The sequence below is a fragment of the Podarcis muralis genome, chromosome W (assembly GCF_964188315.1).
Source record: "Podarcis muralis chromosome W, rPodMur119.hap1.1, whole genome shotgun sequence".
NCBI classification, from domain to species: domain Eukaryota; kingdom Metazoa; phylum Chordata; class Lepidosauria; order Squamata; family Lacertidae; genus Podarcis; species Podarcis muralis.
Genome location: NC_135674.1, coordinates 25,907,291 through 25,927,108, shown reverse-complemented (window position 1 = coordinate 25,927,108; position 19,818 = coordinate 25,907,291). Strand labels below are relative to the sequence as shown.

General features: G+C 42.9%; 1 pseudogene; it reads left to right on the top strand.

The window, feature by feature from the left end:
- Window positions 1–19,818, top strand: part of LOC144326336 (adhesion G protein-coupled receptor D2-like) — a 761,129-nt pseudogene that overhangs the window by 729,191 nt on the left and 12,120 nt on the right.

Genomic DNA, 19,818 nt, shown 5'->3' with positions numbered 1-19,818 from the left:
TCCATTCACATTCCATGTCCATAGTTTCAGTGCCATAGTGTCTGCCAATTAAATATTCTTTATTTTATATTAATTTACTTCTCCTCTTCTTCTTGTCCTTCTTCTGTCTCTTCCTCTTCTCGTTCTTCTCCTCTTTTTCCTTTTTCCTACCACTTTCTTCTTCCTCATCCAACTCCAAAGAGTTTTATTCCTCACCTCCTGCTCCTGCTATCTCCTCTTCCGTTCCTTCTCTGGCAAGCGCTTTGTATCTTCTCAAGAATTTATCCACTTCATCCGGTTTTGTCAGTCTGTGCCTCTTGCCTTTATACGTAAACGCCACTCCTTCTGGAAATTCCCATTTGAACTCAATTTGGCTTTTCTTCAAAATTTGCACCAGCTGTTTATAATAATCTCTTTTTTTCAGAAGCCTCAACAGTACATTTTGAAAATAATTATATAATTCCCATCAATATTCAGACGCTTCTCTCTGTTTTTTTGCAGAATTGGATTTCTCATTTCTCTATCCTTAAATATAATCAAACAATCTCCTGGGAACTTCTTCGTTATCGTAGTCCTTGTTTTAATTCGAAATGCATTTTGGATTGTTTTGTCCACCTCTTCTATTTGCATATCCAACCATTGGGCAATTTCTGCCGTCAATTTCTCTTTAATCTTTTCTCCCTGCACCTCCGGCACAGACCTAAATCTCAGGTTCGTCTCCCTTTGACGGAGTTCATTCATTGCCACCACATCCCACAGCTCCTCCTGTGCCTTATTAACTTCCGATACTTCTGCTCTTATTTTTCCCTCATCTCTTCTAACTTCTTTCATTTCCAATTTTGTTCTTTTCATCCCCTCCTCCAGACTCTGTGTTCTCTTAGAAATTTCTTTCATCTGTCCTTTTAACTCATTTACCATTGTATCTATTTTTTTATCCACTTGCTCTAATTTAGTTTCCATCTGACCCATTTTAGTTTCCATCTGACCCAATTTAGTCTCAATATTTTTTTCACTGTTTTTAATATCAGTCTTTAACTCTGTAAACATCTTTAATATTTCTCCTTTCCAATCTGGTTCTTGTTTTGAACTCCTCCTATTTCCCGGTGTTGCAGTGTTGCACCTTCACCCTTTTTCTGTGAATGCGACATTCTTTAAACTCCCCAAACCCTTATGCGACTTAAATCCTCTATCCAGTAAACAATAAACAGTAAACGATGAATTTACAACTTTCAACTCGCAAATACCATGATAGAGTCTCAATTATTTAAATTATTTAAATTGTGTAGATTGTATCAATTATATCAACTGTTCAAGTCATTAGAGTCTGAAAAAGAAGGTTAAGTCCAATAAAATAATTTTATCCAATAGTAGGTGATGGCAAATCCCTTCCAATTAACATTTACAAATATGATATAATATTGACTCAATTGAAGAAATTATAAGCCCTCTTCTTGCCACTTAAATGGCTAGATCCATATATTAATTCAAATCCAAAAGTCCAAAAATCCAAAAGTCAAAATTTAAGCCTGTTCAAAACCTTCTTGCCACTTACACGGCTATATCCAATTAACTTGTTGCAGGATCCAAAACCATAAATCAAAATGTACTTCCAAATCCAAAAAATCCAAAAAAATATTCAAAATTTCCTCGACCAGAAACAGCAGCAAGTATAATTCCAGTAGAAAAAGACAAGTGAAAAACAATTAATCCCAAAATAAAAACAGAGGGAAAACAGTTAGTCCCAAAATAAGACAGATTTTCCCTCTATAAGAGAGAGATAGAGTAGAAACTCCTTACCCAGCTTCTAAATATCAAATTGTATCCACAAGAATTAAGTTGCATCCAAAGAGTGAGGAGATGTTCTCCCGTTGGTAACAATATGGCGATGTGTGTCTTTGTTTGTAAGCCGAGGGGAAAACACCGTCTTATACTAAAAATAAAGTCTCTTGGAGGTTCACAAAGTCAGTAAAAAAAAAAAAAAATCCAAGTAATTAAAAAGAGGTATATTGCCTCAAATCTTAATTTTCAGTCCGTTACTTGAGCCCCGAGGTTATATTAACTGTCAAAAGTTTGCCTTGTAGTCCGTAACTACGCAGTTCTTTTTTTAAAAAAGGAAAGTAAGCGACACTGCGGTCTCCTCCACCTTCCCACTCTACACTTCCTCCAACATTCCCAGCTGATTCTCCGACAAACTGCCAAAATTATAGCTTTCCCATATAACACTCCCCTTATCTTAGTTTTAGTCTTTATGAAGAGCCTTTTAAAATCCTTGAAATATATCCGCAAAAACAAGCGCTCCCCGTTTGGGGCAACTTACATTCTGCTCCGCAAATTCTTCTTGTGTAAAAATAAAATTCCAGGCAAGGCTGACCTCCCTTTTTCCACCTTGCCCACTCGAATTAGTTCTAATTATTCATTAATTTAGATCTTATAAAGTCCAATTCGATTTCTTTTTGTTTGAGAACGGATCACTCTGTGCGCAAGCTCGGAGCTTAGCTATTGAGAAACAGCAATGGCTTCCCGCTGTCGGCTTTTCTCTACCCCGCCACACTCGTCGCCCCCAAAAAGGGGTTACCTGATTATCGGGGGAGCTGCAAATCGACAGCGCTGGGTTCTCTGCCTCTTGAATTCCCTTCCAAGAGTATTTGGGGGGCTGCGGCGCTCTTGCAGCACCCCCGTTTTTCCTCAATAGCTAGATGCTCTCCAGAGCGAGAGATCTCGCTTGCTTCCACTTCACGATCCACCGGAAGACCCCACTTTCAGATGGAGATTAAATGATGATTTATTAGATGATCAAAAATTTATAGAAAAAACAAATGATCAAAAATTTATAGAAAAAACAAAAAAGGTCCTGACTGATTATTTTGAAATAAACAATCAAGGACAAACAAAATTACAGACGGTTATACATATGCTGACCTGTTAAAGGATCAAGATGGAAAATGGAAATTAAGAAATTACGATGCGATAAAAGATCATTTTCAGAGTTGGTTGCTGTGATGGATGTGTTTGCTGCCAAGCTAGTTAAAGATAAAGTTCCAGGCTCCGAGCCACTTCTGTCTGGTAGATTTATTGCTAAAAGTTCAAAGCAAATACAGGAACTCAAACAAACGCGTCTGCGCTTTCTCAGTCAGTTGACTCTTCTGAGTCTTTGTGACGTTTTCTCGACCAGCATGCCCATTGAGGCAGGGCACGCCTCTTACTTCCTTTGTTCTGTGAATAGCTAGTTCCGGGGACTGACTGGCCCCTCCCTATTTCTGCCTCCGAGTCAGAAGACAAACTAGAAAAAGGCTCTTTAGGCTCTCGGTAAGTGCTTCCATGCCTCCCTTTCCCTGACAACCACCCCCTCCTCAAAGGCCCCCTCCCCTTCTGGAGACTCGACTGTCTCCATTTCTCCTTTTTCCAGGGTGGTGGATGGAAAACCTGGAAAACTACCCTCCTCCTCATCCGTCTCTTCAAAAACCTCCCTCAAACCCCCAGTTCCTCGTGTTCCCCAATAGATGCCTTCTTCTCCTTCTTCCTCCTCATCAGATGGTGGGAATCCCTTGAACTCCTCTTCATCGTCCGTTGTCTCGAACACCTGTTGAAAAAACCTACCTCGGGGTTTGGGCTTGTCAGGGAAAAAATTGTGGAACTCCTCTACTAGGCCCTCTTCGGTGATGCAGCTTTCCGGGACCCAGGTGTTCTCTGAGCTTGGGGCCCCTTCCCACGCCACCAGATACTCTAACTGTTCCCCATGCCAGCGAGAATCCAGTATTTCTGTCACCTCGTTGCACTGCTCCCGTTCCTCTATTTCAGGTGGTGGGAGTTTCCCATCCCCACTACCCTGCCTCCTACCCCCCTCCCTGTAGGGGGACAGCAGTGACCTGTGAAACACTGGATGGATTCTCTTGCTCTCTGGCAACCTTAGTTTAAAAGCCACCGGGTTGATTTGTTGGATTACCTCAAATGGTCCCACCCTCCTGGGTTTGAGTTTCTTGCAACCTCCTTTCCAGGGCAACCCTTGCGTGGACAACCACGCCTTATCCCCAACCCAGATCACTTCTCCTGGCCGCTGATGCTTGTCGGCCTCCCTCTTGTAGACCTCCTTAGCCCTTTCCAAGTTCAACTGAAGCTGTAGGTGGATTGCCTCCATTTCCTCCGCAAAGCGTTCTGCTGCAGGCACACTCCACGACTCCTCCCCCTCCCCGGGAAAGTCTGGGTGACGCCCGTGGTTAGCAAAAAACGGAGTCATTCCAGTGGAAACATTCTCCGCGTTGTTGTAGGCAAACTCAGCCAGAGCAAGTTTGTCCACCCAATCGCTTGGTCTCTGACTAACATAACACCGCAAATACTGTTGCAGAACAGCATTTGCTCTCTCCGCCTGCCCATTTGTCTCGGGATGCCTTGCTGTGGTAAAACTCACCTCCACCTGCAACAAACTCATGAGTCTGCGCCAGAAACGCGAGGTAAACTGAGTCCCCCTATCTGAGACCACCCGCGTGGGTACCCCATGTAACCTAAACATGTGCTCAATGAACAGCCTGGCTGTTTCTTCTGCCGTCACAGCATGCGAGCAAGCCACAAAATGGCACATTTTTTTTTATAATAATATTTATTAGTTTTCCAACAAATTGAACACAACACTACAAAAAACCAAAAAAGAAAAAAACATACAATAATACAATACAATACAAAAAAACAAAAAAACTGCAAAACACTAACATACAACTAACAAAACAAAACAAAAACCATTTAAAACACAGTCCAATTTCAATATTTTATCCTTCTTTCACTAATATCCACGACCTCCTCACACCTCCCTTTTTGTATTCCACTTCTATTAACTGTTTCAGCAATTCCTTTCCATCTTCCTCTATTTTCTATCCTATAATTGTCTTAACACATTCTAACCTTATTTTTCCCTTTAATGCTCTAATAATCTATTTATACTTAATTCTTTATAACATTTCTACTAAAGCCATATAACTTCATTCCAACATTTTTCTAACATTCATTAATTTTACAGTATTTCTGTAAATAGTCTTTAAGCTTTTTCCAGTCTTCTTCCACCGACTCTTCTCCCTGGTCTCAGATTCTGCCAGTCATTTCCGCCAATTCCATATAGTCCATCAACTTCATCTGCCATTCTTCCCTGGTGGGTAAATCTTGTGTCTTCCAATATTTTGCAATGAGTATTCTTGCTGCTGTTGTTGCATACATAAAAAAAGTTCTATCCTTCTTTAACACCAATTGGCCGACCATGCCCAGGAGAAAGGCCTCTGGTTTCTTCAGGAAGGTATATTTAAATACCTTCTTCATTTCATTATAAATCATCTCCCAGAATGCCTTAATCCTTGGGCATGTCCACCAAAGGTGAAAGAATGTACCTTCAGTCTCATTGCATTTCCAACATTTATTATCAGGCAAATGGTAGATTTTTATTTTATTTTTAAAAGATATTTATTAAAGTTTTAAACAATAAAACAAACTTCACATTCAAAACAGAGTAGAAAAAAAGAAAAAGCACCCTCACATTCAATCAAAAAAAGAAAACAGAAAAACACAGTAAAAATCCCACCATAAAAAATAGAAAAAAAGAAAAAAAGACATAAAAAAGACATAAAAAACCAATTTCTTAATTATTGTTCTCATAACCCTCCTTCCAGACTCCCTCACATCTCCCTTTTCTGTGTTCCCTTTTACACGATCATATTCAGCAATGCCTCACCTTCTTTCAAATCTTATTTTATATTATACATTTCAACTATTATGTCTCCAATTTTACCCTTTATTATCAATTTATTTAAGTTTGACATAATATTATTTTAACTTCACCTTAATTCTTATAAAGCATTTTTTACATACTCCTTTCAACTATATCACTAATGCCATATTTATCTTTATATCCTGCATCATTCTAACATTCATACAATTTGCAATACTTTTGCAAGTAGTCTTTAAATTTCTTCCAGTCCTCTTCCACTAGCTCTTCTCCCAGGTCTTGGATTCTGCCAGTCATTTCTGCCAATTCCATATAGTCTATCAATTGCATCTGCCATTCTTCCAGAGTGGGCAAATCTTGTGTCTTCCAATGTTTTGCGATGAGTATTCTTGCTGCTGTTGCTGCGTACATAAAGAAAGTTCTGTCCTTTTTTGGCACCATTTGGCCAATGATGCCCAAAAGAAAGGCCTCTGGTTTCTTGGCAAATGGTAGATTTTTTGAAGCTTAACTGGTGTCATGTACCACCTATAAATCATTTTCATTAAATTTTCTCTTAAGGCATTACATGCCGTAAATTTCATACCTGTGGTCCATAACCGTTCCCAGTCAGCCATCATTATGTTATGTCCAACATCTTGTGCCCATTTAATCATAGCTGATTTCACCGTTTCATCCTGAGTGTTCCATTTCAACAGCAAGTTATACATTCTTGACAAATGGCACATTTTGGTTAGGAGGTCCACCACCACCATGATTGCTGTCTTTCCCTTGGACCTGGGCAGATCAGTGATGAAGTCCACTGCCACCGCCTCCCATGGCCTTCCCGGTGTGGGTAGAGGTTCCAGTAAACCTGCGGGCACATATTCCTTTACATCTTCCCTCACCTTGGGCCACCAAAATTCCCTGGAGACAAGTAACATGGTTTTGTGCTGCCCAAAATGCCCCGCCGTTCAACTATCGTGGAGCTGCTTGAGCACCCTGTTCCTAAGGTTCTCACCTGGGACATACAACACCCCCCTGTAATATAGGAGCTCCGATTTATTCAGTTTCCGCGAAAAGAACGCACACGGCCGCCACTCCCCTTCTTTATCTGGCTGCAGCAACACCGCCCCAATCGTCCAATCCGAGGCGTCCGTCTCAACTTGCAGTGGTTGATTGGGGTTGACGTGGAGTAGTTGCTCCTCGGATGCGAAGACCTTCTTAAGTTTCTCAAACCCCTCTTGTGCCGCCTCCGTCCAACGAAACCTTTTCTTAGCACTAAGACAGTCTGTTATGGGCGCCGTCAGTTTCGTGAAACCCTTGATGAATTTCCTGTAAAAATTGCTGAAGCCCAGGAAACGCTGAACATCCTTCCTGGTCTTAGGTCTCTCCCATTCCACCACCGCCTTCACCTTCTCCGGATCCATGGCCAAACCCTTGTCCGACAGCCTGTAACCCAGAAACTCGACCTCTTTCGCGTGGAACTGACACTTCTCCAGCTTCACCCACAGCCGATGCTCCTTAAGTTTGCTCAGGACCTGACATACGTCCTTTACGTGTTGTTCCTCGTCCGAGTTCACTAACACGTCATCCAAGAAACAAACGCAGTTCCGGTACAGCAAAGGCCCTAGCACGTGATGCATAAAGGCTTGGCAACAGGGGCTCCCGCACTGTAAACCAAAAGGCATGACGAGGGACTTCTGGGTTAGCGCCATCGGTAATGGCGGATTCCCTCTGCCTCTGAGGGACCAGCTCCGCGGGATCGGGTCTGACCGCTGCGGCGAAGCGGGGACCCCTTAAAAAATCACAGGCGAGTGAAGCCTGTGAGCGTGGGACTCAGCGGGCACCTTCAGCGCCCCCCCAATTTGCGAAGGAACCCATTTACGGGCTCCGGAGCGAAGCGGGGTGAGTGGCGCGGTGCTGTGAGTTGACTGCTTCTTCCGTGGAGTGAAACCGCACAGCCGTTATCGGAGAGCGCTGACTTTTTCCTGGGACAATTTGGCTACAAAAGCAACTACCCGTGAGTAGGATAAAATTGGATTTAAAAGGAAGAAAAGATCTAATTTGGTACCGAAACGGGGAGGCATAAACAGGAAGTCCGCCTTCCGTTTCTTGTATATAGATCAAAGCAAAGAGACTGTAAGCTAAAACTTTGAAAGACGTTTTTAAAAGGACTCAAATCCTAACGTCAAACAAGTGATCTCCCCTCTGGATTGCAGGAGAAGAGGGGAAAAGGTTTGAACTGCATTTTCCTGCAAAAAAGAGAGGAAAGGAAGCTAAAATCCACCGCTTAGAACCTGGGAACGGACTGCCTATAGACAATGGGAATGCCGTATTGTGAAAGGCACTACTGGTAAATAGAGTACTTTTGACAGCTAACTTTGCAAAAGAGATACAGTGTTTCTGGCTGGCTTCTCCTGGTTTTAAAGTAACTGGAATTGAAACTGTCGTTCTTCTGTGAATTGGGGGATTTAAAAAGGTTATTTTCTTTATAAAGTTACAAGTTTGACTGTTACTGTGTCCCCCTAGAGGAAGTTGGCTATTGTTACAAAAACAACTGGGCCAGGGGAATTTTCCACTTCAAAACAAATCCTAGCCGTGGGACTGACCTTGGATTTAATCTAGAGTGTTATGGCAGATGGAAAAGAAAAGTCAGAGTTGCTTCAAGAAAAAACAACAAGGTCTGGGAAATCTTTTCGTACAGATACTGGGCTACAGCGAAGAGCATCAACATCTGGTCCTTCTGGACCATCTGGATTATCAGGGGCTTCACCTGTACAAGCGAAGTCAAAAGGAATGTCGTCTGAAGATGTTTTAGCTTTGGCACTAGGGAGAATTAATGAATCTTTGGAAAATTTAAGTAAACAAGTAGCTGAAACAAACAGAGGTACTTCAAACAACTATATACACAAGGGCCACAGAGAGAAATCGATGTAGACCGTTTTTTGAAAAAAAAATGGATTGCAAAAAATCTCTCAAGAAAATAAATCAATGCTGAGCTGTAATGGTTGTGAGGGGTTACTTGTGCGTAAATTGCCTTCAGTTTAGTTAGTTTGCTTGCCCAACCATGCTTGGGGTCAGAGCTCTCCCTCCGTGACCTGTTAGTCACTTGCAGAATCCGTCAGTGGGCGTCTCTTAAACCTCTTCCAGCATAAAAGCTGGTTGACCCCAAGTCTCCTCCTAAGTTCCCTGCGCGGAACGCGTCTGCGCAAGTGAGGGGAAGGCAGGGGCGTGCCAGCGCTCTCTCCACTAGATTCGGGTGAAGGGTCTGGGAGCCCTGTCACCAATTCCTCCATCTCCCTCTCTTCCCTATTGGTGTTACACTGAATTCCTTCCCCCCTGCTGCTCCCCTCTCCAGCATCGTTTGGGAGCCCTGCCTCCGCTTCTCGCTTTGATGTCAGTTCCCTGACATGAGCTATAAAATAACTGAACAGGAGATAGAAGGTGCCATTCAGAATATGCAATTGGTTAAATCTCCAGGACCGGATGGACTGACTTCTAGATACTACAGATCTTTAAAGGAATGGTTAGTACAACCTTTGAAAGAGGTCTGTAATGAAATAATGGAGGGGAAAAGGGCACCAGAGTCGTGGAAAGAAGCATATATCACACTTGTACCGAAAACAGAGACTGAAAAGACGCAGCTTAAGAACTATCGTCCCATATCACTGCTTAATGTGGATTACAAAATCTTTGCAGATATTTTGGCTAAAAGACTAAAAAGAGTGTTAGTGAAAGAGATACATAAAGACCAAGCAGGCTTTCTCCCAGGAAGACATTTATCTGACAATGTGAGAAACATAATTAATATTCTAGAGAAACTACAAGTGAATATAAACACTAAGGCAGTTTTAATATTTGTGGATGCGGAGAAAGCTTTTCACAACATTTCTTGGACTTTTATGAAAAAGAACTTACAGGGTATGGGGGTAGGCCAAAGTTTTGAAAATGGTATAAGTGCAATATATTCAGAACAAAAGGCTAAATTAATTGTAAACAATGTGGTGACGGAAGAATTTAAAATAGAAAAAGGGACACGACAAGGTTGCCCAATCTCCCCATTGCTTTTTATATCGGTCCTGGAGGTTTTGCTGAACATGATTAGAAGGGACCAGTTGGTTAAAGGTATACAGGTCGGAGCCAAACAGTACAAACTGAGAGCATTTGCAGATGATTTAGTATTGACGTTACAGGAGCCAGAATCTAGTACTAAAAGGGTTTTAGAACTGATTCAAGAATTTGTTTTTTTAAAAAATAATTTTTATTAATTTTCCAATCATGTAATAAAAACAAACAATAAAACAAAACAAAACATACAAACAAATAAACTTGTATAATTTCATAAACTCCTTTTCCTTCACCTTATTTCCCAGACTTCCCCATACCTCCCTTTTTCTGCATCCTTATTTTTCCCTTTTGACAGCAACCCTCCATTTAATTAATTAACTCATCTTCATTATAATTCCCTTAAATTTATGATTTACAGCTGCAATTCTCTGTTTCTTAACACCATAGCATCTCAGCACTCCTCAATGTTACAACAATTTTTAAGGTATATTTTAAATTTCTTCCAATCTTCTTCCACTGTCTCACTCCCCTGGTCACGGATTCTGCCGGTCATCTCTGCCATTCCCATGTAGTCGATCACCTTCGCTTGCCATTCTTCCAGAGTGGGTAACTGCTGCGTCTTCCAATACTTTGCCAGAAGAATTCTTGCTGCTGTGGTAGCATACATGAAAAAAGTTCTGTCCTTCCTTGGCACCAATTGGCCCACCATGCCCAGGAGAAAAGCCTCTGGTTTTTTTTAGAAAATGTCAATTTAAGGACCTTTTTAATTTCATTATAGATCATTTCCCAGTAGGCTTTAATCTTCGGGCAGGTCCACCAAAGGTGATAGAAAGTACCTTCAGTCTCATTACATTTCCAACATTTATTATTGGGCAAATGGTAAATTTTTGCAAGTTTGACTGGGGTCATATACCACCTATAGATCATTTTCATTATGTTTTCTCTCAAAGCATTACAAGCCGTAAATCTAACACCACTATTCCATAACCTTTCCCAGTCATCAAACATAATGTCATGACCTATGTCTTGTGCCCATTTGATCATAGCTGATTTTACTGTTTCATCTTGTGTATTCCATTTCAGCAGCAAATTATACATTCTTGACAAGTTCTTAGTATTGGGTTCTAACAATTCTGTTTCTAATTTTGACCTCTCCATCTGAAAACCTATTTTCCTGTCCTGTTTGAATACCTCGTTTATCTGAAGGTAGTGCAACCAATCTCGTACTTTAGACTTTAATTTGTCATAACTCTGTAATTTAACCCTTTCACCATCTTGCTCTAAAATTTCACAATATTTTGGCCATTTGGACTCCATATTAAGTTTTTTTGTCTCTTTAGCTTCCATTGGTGATAGCCACCTGGGAGTTTTACTTTCCAATAGATCTTTATATCTTATCCAAACATTGTATAGTGCTTTCCTGACAATATGGTTTTTAAAACCTTTATGTATTTTTACCTTGTCATACCATATATATGCATGCCAACCAAATCTATTGTCATACCCTTCCAGATCCAAAATGTCTGTGTTCTCAAGAAGCAGCCATTGTTTCAGCCAGCAAAACGCTGCCGATTCATAATAAAATCTCAGGTCCGGCAGGGCAAACCCCCCTCTATCTTTTGCATCAGTTAAGATCTTAAAGTTTATTCTGGGCTTTTTGCCCTGCCAGACAAATTTTGATATGTCTTTTTGCCACCTCTTGAAACAGTCCATTTTGTCCAGGATCTGGAGTGTCTGGAATAAAAACAACATTCTAGGCAATACATTCATCTTGATGACAGCAATTCGGCCTAACAAGGAAAGTCTCAACCTTGACCATATTTCTAGATCTTTCTAGAACTGATTCAAGAATTTGGTCAGGTCGTAGGGTTTAAACTGAATAAGTCAAAAACCAAGGTTTTAGAGAAAAATTTAGCACCAATTGAGAGAGAGAGGTTTCAGAACATGACAGGCTTAACAGTGGTTAAGAAAGTTAAATACTTGGGGATCAATATGACAGCAAAAAATGGAAATTTATTTAAAGATAACTATGAAAAATGCTGGGTTGAAGTGAAAAAAGATTTAGAAATATGGTCAAATTTGAAGCTTTCATTGCTGGGCCGTATCGCTGCTATAAAAATGAATGTATTGCCTAGAATGTTCTTTTTGTTTCAGGCATTGCAAATTGTGGACAAGGTGGACTGTTTCAAGAAGTGGCAGAGAGATATTTCAAAATTTGTCTGGCAGGGCAAGAAGCCTAGAATAAAATTTAAAATATTAACAGATGCAAAGGAAAGAGGTGGATTTGCCCTGCCAGACTTTAAACTTTATTATGAATCAGCAGCTTTTTGCTGGTTGAAAGAATGGCTACTTCTTGAAAACACAGACATTTTGGATTTGGAAGGTTTTAACAATGTATTTTGATGGCATGCATATTTCTGGTATGATAAGGTCAAAGCGCATAAAGGATTTAAAAACCATATTGTCAGGAAAGCATTGTTTAATGTCTGGATAAGATATAAGGACTTGCTTGAAAATAAAACCCCAAGGTGGTTGTCACCGATGGAAGCGAAGGCTCAGAAAAAGCTCAATATGGAGGCCAAATGGCCGAAATATTGGGAAATTTTGGAACAAGTGGGAGACAAACTGAAATTGCAGAGTTATGAAAAACTAAAAAGCAAAGTGTGAGATTGGCTTCATTATTATCAAATAATGGAGGCATACAATTTGGATAAAAAAATTGGCTTCCAGGTGGAAAAATCAAAATTGGAAACAGAACTGTTAGATCCCAAAACTAAGACTTTGACAAGGATGTATAACTTGCTGTTGAAATGGAATACTCAGGATGAAACGGTGAAATCTGCCATGATTAAATGGGCACAAGACGTTGGACATAACATTATGATGGCTGACTGGGAACAGTTATGGACCACAGGTATGAAGTTTACGGCATGTAATGCCTTAAGAGAGAATATTATGAAAATGGTATACAGGTGGTACATGACACCAGTCAAGCTTGCAAAAATCTATCATTTGCCCGACAATAAATGTTGGAAATGTAAAGAAACTGAAGGTACATTCTTTCACCTTTGGTGGACGTGCCCAAGGATTAAGGCTTTCTGGGAGATGATATATAATGAAATGAAAAAGGTATTTAAATATACCTTCTTGAAGAAACCAGAGGCCTTTCTCCTGGGCATCGTAGGCCAATTGGTGCCAAAGAAGGATAGAACATTCTTTATGTATGCCACGACAGCAGCAAGAATACTTATTGCAAAGTATTGGAAGACACAAGATCTACCCACCCTGGAAGAATGGCAGATGAAGGTGATGGACTATATGGAACTGGCGGAAATGACTGGCAGGATCCGAGACCAGGGAGAAGAGTCGGTGGAAGAAGATTGGAAGAAATTTAAAGACTATCTACAGAAATATTGTAAAATTAATGAATGTTAGAATGATGTTGGATAAGAAGTTAAGTGGTTTTTAGCTAAAATGCTATAAGGAATATGAAAAAATGGATTATTAACAGGTAAAAATTTAATGTTACAATATTTTAAGATTAAAGACGAGGATAAACAAAGAGGGAAAGGATTTGCTGAACTAACAAATTGAATTGGAATACAAAAAAGGGAGGTGTGAGGAGGTCCGGGAAACAAGCAAATGAAAGATAAGTAATGGAAAGATGGAATTGTTTTTAACTATTTTTCTTTTGTATTTTTCTTTTTTCCTTTTGTAATACTTTGAAAATCTTAATAAATATCTTATATATATATAAAAAAGGCATGACGAGATACCCAAACGCCCCCAGTGGGGTGAACATGGTGGTTTTCCACTCATCGCCCTCTCGCACTCTGATGAGATTGTACGCCCCCTGGAGGTCCAACTTGGTGAAAATTTTCCCCTTCCGCACCCTGGCCAGAACATCGTCGATCCTCGGCATTGGGAAGGCCACAGGTTCCGTCAGGCTGTTCATGATTCTGAAATCCACCACAAGTCTCTTCTCGTTAGTCGATTTCTTGTCCACGAAGAACACAGGGCTCCCCCCTGCCGCCTTGGATTCCCTGATGAATCCCCTTTTTAGATTTTTCTCAAAAAATAAAACCAGAAGGTGAGTGGACCGGCAGGTGAAACAATGAGAACAGAGTCCGACCTCACACTTCAGAGAAGCAGGCTAGCTTAGGATGGCCAATGCCAGGCTGTGAGGCACAGCCAGTGGCTTCAGGAAGAATTGCTGGATAATAATAATAATAATAATAATAATAATAATAATAATAATAATAATAATAATAATAATTTATTTCTATCCCGCCCATCTGGCTGGGTTTCCCCAGCCACTCTGGGCAGCTTTCAATAGAATATTAAAATACAATAGTCTATTAAACATTAAAAGCTTCCCTACACAGGGCTGGAGGCTGCCACTGCAGCTGCAAGAGGCTGCCACCTCACTCTGGCTAATGACAGGGACGGCACTGGTCGAGAATTACTGTTATGCCTATCGGCTTGGTTGCTCGAGAGCGAACAGGCAAGATCCCTCACTGGTCTTTTCAAAGGCTTTATTATTGGTGCAAAACATTTACAGTGCAGAGCGCCTCAATTTCATGTCTTGCTCACTCACTAGCAGAATCTCAGAGTGGGCGGTCCTTAAACTTTCCCCAGCAGAGTAGTCTCTTGACCCCCAGCCGACGCCTCCCCTCTCTGCGTGAAAACCTACTGCGCAGGGAAGGCTTGGGTAAAGGGGGACCTCCCTCCCCCCCGCTTTGCTCAGGCACAGTGTCTTGGCTCTTTCTTGCATCCTCCGAGCCCTGCAGCAATTCCCCACTAGAGGCGGGGCTTTCCTCCTCCGCTGAGGAAGTGCTGCTTCCCACAATCTTTGGAGGCTCTCTGTAATCCAGCTGCCCTTCCACCTCTCGCCTCTGAGCTGATGGCAGTTCCCTGACAATTACCATATGAGTTTTTTAAAAAAAGAGTAATGTGTTTTTGTGCACATACCCCAATCCTATGTTTGTGGATGACATGGAGGGTCAGAGACAGTCCAGGAGGGAAAGAGCCCAGTTCCTGCTTCTCAGAATCTGATGCCTCTGGGAAACCCCCAAGCAGGGCATGAGGAAATTTCCCCCTTCTGCCGCTGCACCCCAGCAATTGATGTTCAAAGTGTGCCACTCCTGACCCTGGTTTGCATATGCCTTGGGTGTGGAACTGGATCCAGCCAGCAGCCTAGAGCCAGGACTCTCCCTCCCTCTGTGGGTCATTTTGGTAGGAAGGAGGAGCCGCCCACCAGTCAATTGCCTAGCATCATAGTGAGAGCCAGTATGGTATAATAGAGCGAGCGTTGGATTAGGACCTGGGAGACCAGGGTTCAAATCCCCGCTCTGCAATAAAGCTCACTTGGTATGTATGACCTTGGGGCAGTTGCTGCCTCTCAGCCTAACCAGCTGCGCAGACTGGTTGTGGGTATTAAATGGGGGAGGAGGAGACCCGTGCGCAGCACATTGAGCTCCCTGAAGGAAAAGATGATATATACTGTAAATGTAAAACAAATAAATGAACGGCTGAATGGCAGGATTGAGCCTGGCAGCTTGTAAAAGAAAGTTCAGGGTTCTTCCTCTGGAAAGGAAATATTATGAGTGCAGTCCCAATTCTCCATTTTCAGAGCAGCCCTTTCAGTGTTTACATCTCTTGCATCCTGTGATGTTGGGGAGATGGCCAGGTGGGTGGGGCCAAATGAGGATGTCTCACAAAGCCTAATTAGGCCCACAGGTAGAGGTTCCATAACAGGAGTATACAGCCATTGTGGTTGGTAGCCGTGGGCAGCCTTATTTTCCTCTGTGAATTTGTCTAATTCATTTTTAAAGCTCTCCATGTTGGTGGTCATCCCAAGGTGGTGGTGAGCCCTTTTATTATTTATTTATTGCATTTATTGCATTTATGTCCCCACCTTTTCCTCCATGGCACTCTAACCACTACACGCCCCGGCTCCCCTTCCTCAAAGTGGCCCATGTAGCTGCAGGGTGGCTGCCTTTGTGTAACAGGCCACGTCCCAGCTGGTGCTGATCGTGGTGTTGTGTTTGAATTGGCAGTGATCGAGAGGGTGGAGTTACCCCTGTTGTTTTGAGTGGATCCCCTTTGGGGCTTGATCCAGAGCTGCTTCTCTGTAGGGCTCAAGGCTTCCACTGTTTCCGTCCCACCGCAGGCTCTGCCAGACCAGTTTGTGGAGCCAGTGTGCGCCTTCTGGAACTTCAGCAGAAGGTAGGTAGCTCAGGAAAGGAAACCTCTGTCTTGGCTGCATTACAAAGGGAGCGATGGAGAGTGGAAGATCTTAGTGGGCATGGAAGCTCAGATTGCGGGTGGGAGGGCAGCAGTCTGTAGGGTGGAGGGCCATAGAAGCATAGAGCTGTAGAATTGGAAGGGACCCCACGGGTCATTAGTCCAACCCCCTGAAATCCAGGACTCACAAGTAAGGGATCCCTGACAGATGACCATCCAACCTCTGCTTTAAAATCTCCAGTGAAGTAGAATGAATGAACGGATCTTTATTTGCGTCAGCCATCGGCCATAGCAATAATACAACAATAGGATATACAAAAAATAAAAATAAGAAGTCAGCTATATAAAATACATTTTAGGGTTCTGAATCAATAGTCAAATAGTGGATCTTATTCTAATTGGCCCAGGTAAAAACCTTGCAACCTTTGCTGTCACCCCAGTGAAGCAGAGTCCACCTCTTTCGGAGGGAGTCCATTCCACTGTCAAACAGCTCTTACCATTAGAAAGTTCTTCCTAATATTTAGTCTGAATGCCTTTCTCGTAATCTGAATCCCTTGGTCTGGGTCCCACCCTCCAGAGCAGCAGAAAATATGCTTGCCACATCTTCTGTGGGAGAGCATTTCAGAGGAATATCACTCTCTCATCTCCTTTTGGTCTCCTCTTTTGCAGGCTAGACAGACCCAGCTCCCATGCGGAAGTCTGAAATATGGGTCCATAGTTCCTTCCTGTAAAACAGAGCTTTCCAAACTGTGTTGTGACACATTAGTGTGTCGGCTGCAGTGCGTAGGTGTGTCACGTGAATGTTACCCACACTCCTCACGGGACTGGAAAGGAGTTAGTTTCATCTCCAGTTTGCTAGTAAAACTGAATTACTGTGTCTCGGAATGATGACGCATGTCTAAAAAGTGTGTCACCAACATGAACAGTTTGGGAAGCTCTGCTGTAAAATCTCTGGTTATGGGGTCCACAGTATGGCACCTCTGGACACCCTCAGATGGGGAAGAAATTTGACTCGGTTCATATTTAGAGGCAAACATACCTGATTAGCAGTTTCTGAAAAAATATGCAAACCAAAACTCAGCTGCTCTTCGAAATCCACACCTTTCAGAATTTTTTGCAAAGCAGTTCTCCAGACAAGTAATTAAATAAATACATATACTTGGGTTAAAAGTGTGAATAAAAATGCACATATTAGTGGAAATAATATACAAACATGCGCTGTACAGTGGTGCCTCGCAAGACGAAATTAATTCGTTCCGCGAGTTTTGTCGTCTTGCGATTTTTTTCGTCTTGCGAAGCATGGTGTCGGGAAAGTTTTGGAAAAGCTTCAAAAATCACCAAAGTCTTTAAAAACCTCAAAAAAGGCTACCACACCACGTTCTATGAATTGCTCCTCGAAGTCAAGTCGCAACTGTATTAACGGTGTTAAGAAAAAGGAAACAAACTTGCAAGACGTTTCCGTCTTGCAAAGCAAGCCCATAGGGAAAATTGTCTTGCGAAGCAGCTCAAAAAACAAAAAACCCTTTCGTCTAGCGAGTTTTTTGTCTTGCGAGGCATTCGTCTTGCGAGGTACCACTGTACTAGAGAAAATAGTTTTGCAAAAATGGATTTGTCAGCCAGAATTGCATACACAAATGTGTATGTCAAGAGAAATTTGCACTAAAATGGCTGATAATTTCTCATGAGGACTTTTTCTAAATAAAACGAAATTGCAAAGTCATGTGGAAGTGTGGAGAAAGGAACTCACTGATGGAAAAATGCGAAACTGACATTGAACGGTTCACTCATCCCTGCCTTGGTGCCCGCCAACACCCCCTGCCCCTCTGAGGTTTTTTTTCTCCCCTTTAAATTGGGTTTTTATTGACTTATTTATTTGAATTTGTGTTGATGGGAAGATGTTGCCATGTGTCAGGGAACTGCCATCGGAGCTAGAGGCGGAGGGAAGGCTCCAGAGGGATGCCGGAGAGGGTCCTAGTAGGGAGAGAGGCAGCCCATCTACGGGGGAAGAAAATCAGCGTAACACCAGTGGAGAAGGGGGGGCAGATGGGGGAATCGGAGGGGAGGCTCCAGGACTCCTCACTGGAGAACAGCGGAGAGAGTACGGGTACTCCGCTGCCTACACCCTCCCTGCGCAGGAGACTTCCGCGCAGGGAGAGTAGGAGGAGACTGTGGCTGTTGGATGGGGTCCAGCAGGCTTCCCTCTCTGCCCCACTGGAGTCTCATGGATAGCCCTCCGTCAGCTACTTGTAGCAGAGTAGACACAGCGGTAGAAATCTGTTGCAATGTGTGTGTGTAATAACTCAGACTGCACGCAGGCTCTCCTGCTTATCTCCAAAAGTCTTTAATTGTGTAGAAAAAACATCATAAATCACCTGGCGAGAGAGCGCACATCTTGCTTCCTCACCGCCGAAAACCGGAAGAACAAAGCACACAGAGAAACACTCCCCTCTGTGAACAAAGCCACGCCTCAGAATGTGAGACGTCACTCAGAACTGTTTAACCCTGTAAGTTCTGATTCTCTCCACACACCCTCTCGTCTTGCATCCTGAGGGAAACTGTGAACACACATCTTCAGACCTCTGAGAGTTCAACTCCTTTCCCATTGCCCCTCGCCCCTTCCTGGCGTCTTTGTCAGGCAACTGTTGAACCTCCTCAAAACTCCCAGATTCGCACTGTGCGAAACCAACCCATGCATTGGTGACCTGAAACCTCTCAGGTGGAATTCCCTTCGTTGTTCGAGCGGACCGTCTGAGCACAATCCCAGGTGCTCCTTCTGACCCACTGGGGCCAGCAAGTGTGTCCTCTACATCAGAAGACTCCCCCTCTGACTTACTGCGTCTTTGAGCCTTCTGCACTTTGCTAACAGGAGATGAAGGCTCACTCTTGGGCTCTCTTTTAACAACCTGTGGAGATGCACAATCCTGTTCTTGACCCTGGTCATCGACCTGGTCCTCATCAACAGGTTCAGCCTCTGGCTCTCCCTCTTCCTCAGAATCAGACAGACATTCTGAGAGAACGTCAGGACTCGCATTGTGCCTTGACCAACCATCCTGCTCACAGAACTCAGCATGTTTACTGATCAGAAGCTTGGTCTGATCACCTTCTGGATATGCAAACCTCCACCCCTTTGTCGCAGGTTCATACCCACAGAAGATCATTTTCTGGAACCTCGGGCCACCCTGCTTCTGTTGAGCCTTTGGCACAGGCACCCAGGCCTGTGAACCAAACACACGGAAGAAATGCAGCTTCGGTTTCTCTCCGTGGAGCATGTAATATGGGGTTTCACCTACCACTGAATTGTAGGACCTGTTCATCGTGAAATTGACCGTCTTCATCGCCTCACCCCAAAAACTTTGAGGCAAACCAGAGTCATACAGTAGAACCTCTGTTGCTTGAACCAGAGCTTTACTCCTAAGCTCCGCCACGCCCCTCTCCTGAGGAGAAGTAGCACCCGTCACCTTGTGACGTATTCCTCTCTGGCGAAAGAAACTCTGCAGAGCAGATCCAGTGAACCCTGCACCTCGGTCACTCTTGAACCCCTGCACCTTGGTGGAGAACCGTAGTTCCACCTCCGCAACCCAATCTTTGATCAGTTGCGTTGCCTCTTCTTTTATTTTTAGCGAATAACACCAGCCGACCTGGCTGAAATCATCTTGCAGTGTCAGCACATACCTGGCCCCGCCCAGACTTGGCTTTGGCATGGGCCCAAAAAGGTCTGTGTGCACAAGCTCAAAAGGTTTTGTGGTTACCCTCTCCACCCTGGGATAACTGCACCCTTTTACCTTTGCCATTCTGCATGCCCTACAATCTAGGGATCTGCCACATTCTCTTATTTTGCAACC